Genomic DNA, 6,000 nt, shown 5'->3' on the forward strand with positions numbered 1-6,000 from the left:
CCTGCGGAGTGCTTTTTAGGCATTCCATAGAGGCGATTTTCATTGCCATCCTAACTCACAAAGACCAGAAGTTAGAATTTCAGTAGCGAGATCTGTACTGTCTATATTGGGCCAGGTATCAGCGCAGACAAACAGTATGACAAATAAAGAGTGGGGAACCAAGATGGATGGGCCCATTTGTAAAGTAACAGAAAATTGCAGCAATAAAGAGGGCTGTGGGGGACAGTTATAACGTACAACGTTGGGGGTCTTGGGACAAAAAAGGGGAACCGGGAACCGAAGAGTCATGTATGCCGTCAGACTAGCAAACGAAAGGGATTACGGAAAAAGACGCGTAGTGCGCCCCAGGACGTTGCAACTCATGTTGCCCACTATGCCACTTAGCCGTAACACAGCCTGAACAGGGCCACATACAGACACAAAGAAACACGAGTCAACAGAGAATCTTATGAGAAGTGGAACAACCTTGGACATATGGTGGATAGAATCGCCTTGGGCATGTGACCCGTGAATAAGTGCATAATAAGTTCAAATGCTGTCCCCAACATCCACGTCTGATTCCAGGTAAAACCAAATTTGCCCTGTCAAGGTAACTCAGTTATAAAAGCGGCAACATAAACAATGGGGAATGGAGCCCGTAGTGAAAAATGTACCATATGTCGTAAAAACCACCAGTTGAAATTCATATTGGGTGGGATAAGGGAAAAGGAAAAAGAGAATGCCGGAAAAATCTAACTAACGATAAATTGGGATAATGTAAATTTTGGGCAATTTGATTCTAGTAAGCAAGTAACAACCACCACATGGAGAGACCAGGCTTCACAATCAGACAGAAGGATTGGCAGAACACGTGTTATAAACTTTTCCTTCTAATTGAGCCTCCACCACAGGTGGAGATTCTTGAAAGCCGCTTCAACTTTAGTGATTCGCGATCCGAATTTAGCGACCCCGTTTGCGGATAAGTGACTCTCAAAACACGCGAAATGTTTGGAGGCTTCCAGTGTCTCACCAGTGTGGAATAACACCAGTAAGGGTTAGTGTCGATCATGGACAGTGATTTTACACCGATGGCGAGTGAATCATTTCATAACAATTTGCTTCCGGTGCAAGCCAGTCCAATGTTCCGTGGGGATCGAAGGCCATTTATCAGAACATGATTGGTGTATTCGTGTTCTTGGACCCTGTGACCTAGCAGAGGTTCCAATCCACTGCTGAGTTTTTCAACTAACTAGTTGATGGGAGGTTATCAATGTCAAGATTGGACGGAAGCATGGGGAGGGGACATCCTTGACGGAACCCGCTGGCCGAGTTGACGACAGACGCGGACCCACCCAATCAGGATGTTCGCAAATTTGAGTGTCACTCTACCGTGGGCAAGATAAGTTCATGGCATCGGCATGCCCATGGCATTCGGAAACGAACCACAGAATGTCGATGAGCATGACGATGTTCTGACTTGTCACAATGTGAAAACTTGGTCAACGCAATCTTAAACAGCTTAAATTTCGCGGCCGATTACTCCACATGTTGTTAAGCCTGTGGAGGATGTCGTTCTGAGATAAAACTTATTCCTATCAGGAAGCTCAGGTCCTAACGAAAGACTCTACCATCTGTATTATTTCCCTGAGATTTCATTTTCTCTCTGTTGTAGCCAACTGAGCTGCAGTGCTCTTTCTTCCATTGGCTCATCTGCAACATCGCCGATCTTCATCTGGTGTCCCTTGTCTTCTTCTATGAGGCTTTTTCCACTCAAGTAACTAGACTATCAACGTGATAGAATAAATTCCATCAAGCTCTTAAATCACCCAGCTAGCTCCCACAGACACAACACTGGCGGTGGGTTATCACACAATGTCAATTTCAGCTGATCAACTTCAGGTGATTTTGGAACACCAGCAAAAGCAGTTTCAGCACACGCAACTGCAGCAATAAAAGCAATTTGAGCACACGCAGCTGAAACCCATAGAAACTCTGACCACATACCTGAGTATTCAGGCTCCAGAAGGCAGCGAATCTCAATAATCAATTTCACCTGCAATTTCATTTTTTGTAAATTCTATCACCGAATTTACTTTTGACACAGATGCAAATCGAACATTCAACTCTTGGTTCAAAAGGTACGAAGACATATTTAAAGTTGATTCCGCCAAGCAATGGTTTTGGAGTCAGCTTCCTGTCTTCTTCCAAATCCGATGAGCACTCCAGTGTTCAAATTCCATTTGACGAGGTCGGCGAGGACTGACAGCTGCTGGCTCTGCGACGAGTCTGATACGACGGATATCTTCCCACTCCTTCTGATAACATTGAAAATTCCCGTTTTAGTGAATTCGCCAGTTTCATCGGTCCATTCACGCCAGCCCTTGATATGATAACGTAATCGCACATGTGCGGATTTTCCGGGATGGTCCGCTGGTCAGGCAAGAGACCCACCAGGCCATGGTAATGCCATATGTGTTTCGGGTCCTTTAGTCGAAAGGACAGTAAGATGAACAGTAAAGGGCATGCAAAGTGCCTGTTAATTGGAATCCTCATCGTCGTATTTGTACTCGAACGAGAAGGAAGTGGTGCTCATGTGTGACGAGATTATGTTCTCTGTCGAAGAATGAATCAGGGAACCACGCGTCTCCGCACGTCAAAATTGTCCATTTATTGATGCCATTAACCTGCGGAGTGCTTTTTAGGCATTCCATAGAGGCGATTTTCATTGCCATCCTAACTCACAAAGACCAGAAGTTAGAATTTCAGTAGCGAGATCTGTACTGTCTATATTGGGCCAGGTATCAGCGCAGACAAACAGTATGACAAATAAAGAGTGGGGAACCAAGATGGATGGGCCCATTTGTAAAGTAACAGAAAATTGCAGCAATAAAGAGGGCTGTGGGGGACAGTTATAACGTACAACGTTGGGGGTCTTGGGACAAAAAAGGGGAACCGGGAACCGAAGAGTCATGTATGCCGTCAGACTAGCAAACGAAAGGGATTACGGAAAAAGACGCGTAGTGCGCCCCAGGACGTTGCAACTCATGTTGCCCACTATGCCACTTAGCCGTAACACAGCCTGAACAGGGCCACATACAGACACAAAGAAACACGAGTCAACAGAGAATCTTATGAGAAGTGGAACAACCTTGGACATATGGTGGATAGAATCGCCTTGGGCATGTGACCCGTGAATAAGTGCATAATAAGTTCAAATGCTGTCCCCAACATCCACGTCTGATTCCAGGTAAAACCAAATTTGCCCTGTCAAGGTAACTCAGTTATAAAAGCGGCAACATAAACAATGGGGAATGGAGCCCGTAGTGAAAAATGTACCATATGTCGTAAAAACCACCAGTTGAAATTCATATTGGGTGGGATAAGGGAAAAGGAAAAAGAGAATGCCGGAAAAATCTAACTAACGATAAATTGGGATAATGTAAATTTTGGGCAATTTGATTCTAGTAAGCAAGTAACAACCACCACATGGAGAGACCAGGCTTCACAATCAGACAGAAGGATTGGCAGAACACGTGTTATAAACTTTTCCTTCTAATTGAGCCTCCACCACAGGTGGAGATTCTTGAAAGCCGCTTCAACTTTAGTGATTCGCGGTCCGAATTTAGCGACCCCGTTTGCGGATAAGTGACTCTCAAAACACGCGAAATGTTTGGAGGCTTCCAGTGTCTCACCAGTGTGGAATAACACCAGTAAGGGTTAGTGTCGATCATGGACAGTGATTTTACACCGATGGCGAGTGAATCATTTCATAACAATTTGCTTCCGGTGCAAGCCAGTCCAATGTTCCGTGGGGATCGAAGGCCATTTATCAGAACATGATTGGTGTATTCGTGTTCTTGGACCCTGTGACCTAGCAGAGGTTCCAATCCACTGCTGAGTTTTTCAACTAACCAGTTGATGGGAGGTTATCAATGTCAAGATTGGACGGAAGCATGGGGAGGGGACATCCTTGACGGAACCCGCTGGCCGAGTTGACGACAGACGCGGACCCACCCAATCAGGATGTTCGCAAATTTGAGTGTCACTCTACCGTGGGCAAGATAAGTTCATGGCATCGGCATGCCCATGGCATTCGGAAACGAACCACAGAATGTCGATGAGCATGACGATGTTCTGACTTGTCACAATGTGAAAACTTGGTCAACGCAATCTTAAACAGCTTAAATTTCGCGGCCGATTACTCCACATGTTGTTAAGCCTGTGGAGGATGTCGTTCTGAGATAAAACTTATTCCTATCAGGAAGCTCAGGTCCTAACGAAAGACTCTACCATCTGTATTATTTCCCTGAGATTTCATTTTCTCTCTGTTGTAGCCAACTGAGCTGCAGTGCTCTTTCTTCCATTGGCTCATCTGCAACATCGCCGATCTTCATCTGGTGTCCCTTGTCTTCTTCTATGAGGCTTTTTCCACTCAAGTAACTAGACTATCAACGTGGTAGAATAAATTCCATCAAGCTCTTAAATCACCCAGCTAGCTCCCACAGACACAACACTGGCGGTGGGTTATCACACAATGTCAATTTCAGCTGATCAACTTCAGGTGATTTTGGAACACCAGCAAAAGCAGTTTCAGCACACGCAACTGCAGCAATAAAAGCAATTTGAGCACACGCAGCTGAAACCCATAGAAACTCTGACCACATACCTGAGTATTCAGGCTCCAGAAGGCAGCGAATCTCAATAATCAATTTCACCTGCAATTTCATTTATTGTAAATTCTATCACCGAATTTACTTTTGACACAGATGCAAATCGAACATTCAACTCTTGGTTCAAAAGGTACGAAGACATATTTAAAGTTGATTCCGCCAAGCAATGGTTTTGGAGTCAGCTTCCTGTCTTCTTCCAAATCCGATGAGCACTCCAGTGTTCAAATTCCATTTGACGAGGTCGGCGAGGACTGACAGCTGCTGGCTCTGCGACGAGTCTGATACGACGGATATCTTCCCACTCCTTCTGATAACCTTGAAATTCCCGTGTTTAGTGAATTCGCCAGTTTCATCGGTCCATTCACGCCAGCCCTTGATATGATAACGTAATCGCACATGTGCGGATTTTCGGGGATGGTCCGCTGGTCAGGCAAGAGACCCACCAGGCCATGGTAATGCCATATGTGTTTCGGGTCCTTTAGTCAAAAGTGGCCCACTGGGAACCACTCCTCCATCTCATGTGATAGGACGCCGCTTCCCCACCCACAAACCGGGAAAGCGGTCGAGGCAAAGAAGCCTGAAACTTTCCTGTCTCCTGCACCCGGGGACCGCTTGATCACCAGAAGGAGCTTCTGCTGACAGTTGGACGGCGCTTTAATGATGATGATGGAATCGTCCTTCGCTCTGTCGATATCAGGCATTGCAGAATTCGCAGAAACGTAACCAGAACGGGTGGATTACATACACTGTTAGTGTATGACACTGTTTCGAGGACTGATGGTAGGATAAGCGAGGGAGAACGGTTAGGGTGAAGATTTACCGTATTAAGTGAGCTCAAGAACGAAATGGTGCCCGACAGTGTTTCCGTAACTTCTTGAGAATGTGGACGTTCAGAAACGCACATTCTCTCTAACCAGCGAAAAATCATCGAGAAGGTAGAGTGAGCTGACTAGGTTGAGTTGGGTGCAAGGCGACACAGAATAGGCAATAAAGTTGGTAAATTACAAATCCAGATAACCACACAAGCCCGTGGCCAGAATATATAGCGCGCGCGGTTCAAGTTGCGTGCTCATGGTGTTGGTTCGTATTTTGATTTCGGATATAGCTCACTTTGATAGTTAGTTTGGGCTGCGTAGATATGGATACCATCTGTGATGTGTCACCCTTGTGCTCAAATAGTGATCTAACCGTTTCGGACTCCGACAAAGATTTGAAATGTGATATTTGTGCAACTTGGGATTGGCTCATCCAGTGATAACTTATCATTTACGTGTACTAGATGCAAATCTATCTCCACATCACCTTTAAGGAAGAAACAGAAATCGAAGAAAACGAAGCGATGTGCACCAGC

This window comes from Opisthorchis viverrini (assembly GCF_000715545.1).
Source record: "Opisthorchis viverrini unplaced genomic scaffold opera_v5_52, whole genome shotgun sequence".
Taxonomy (NCBI): domain Eukaryota; kingdom Metazoa; phylum Platyhelminthes; class Trematoda; order Opisthorchiida; family Opisthorchiidae; genus Opisthorchis; species Opisthorchis viverrini.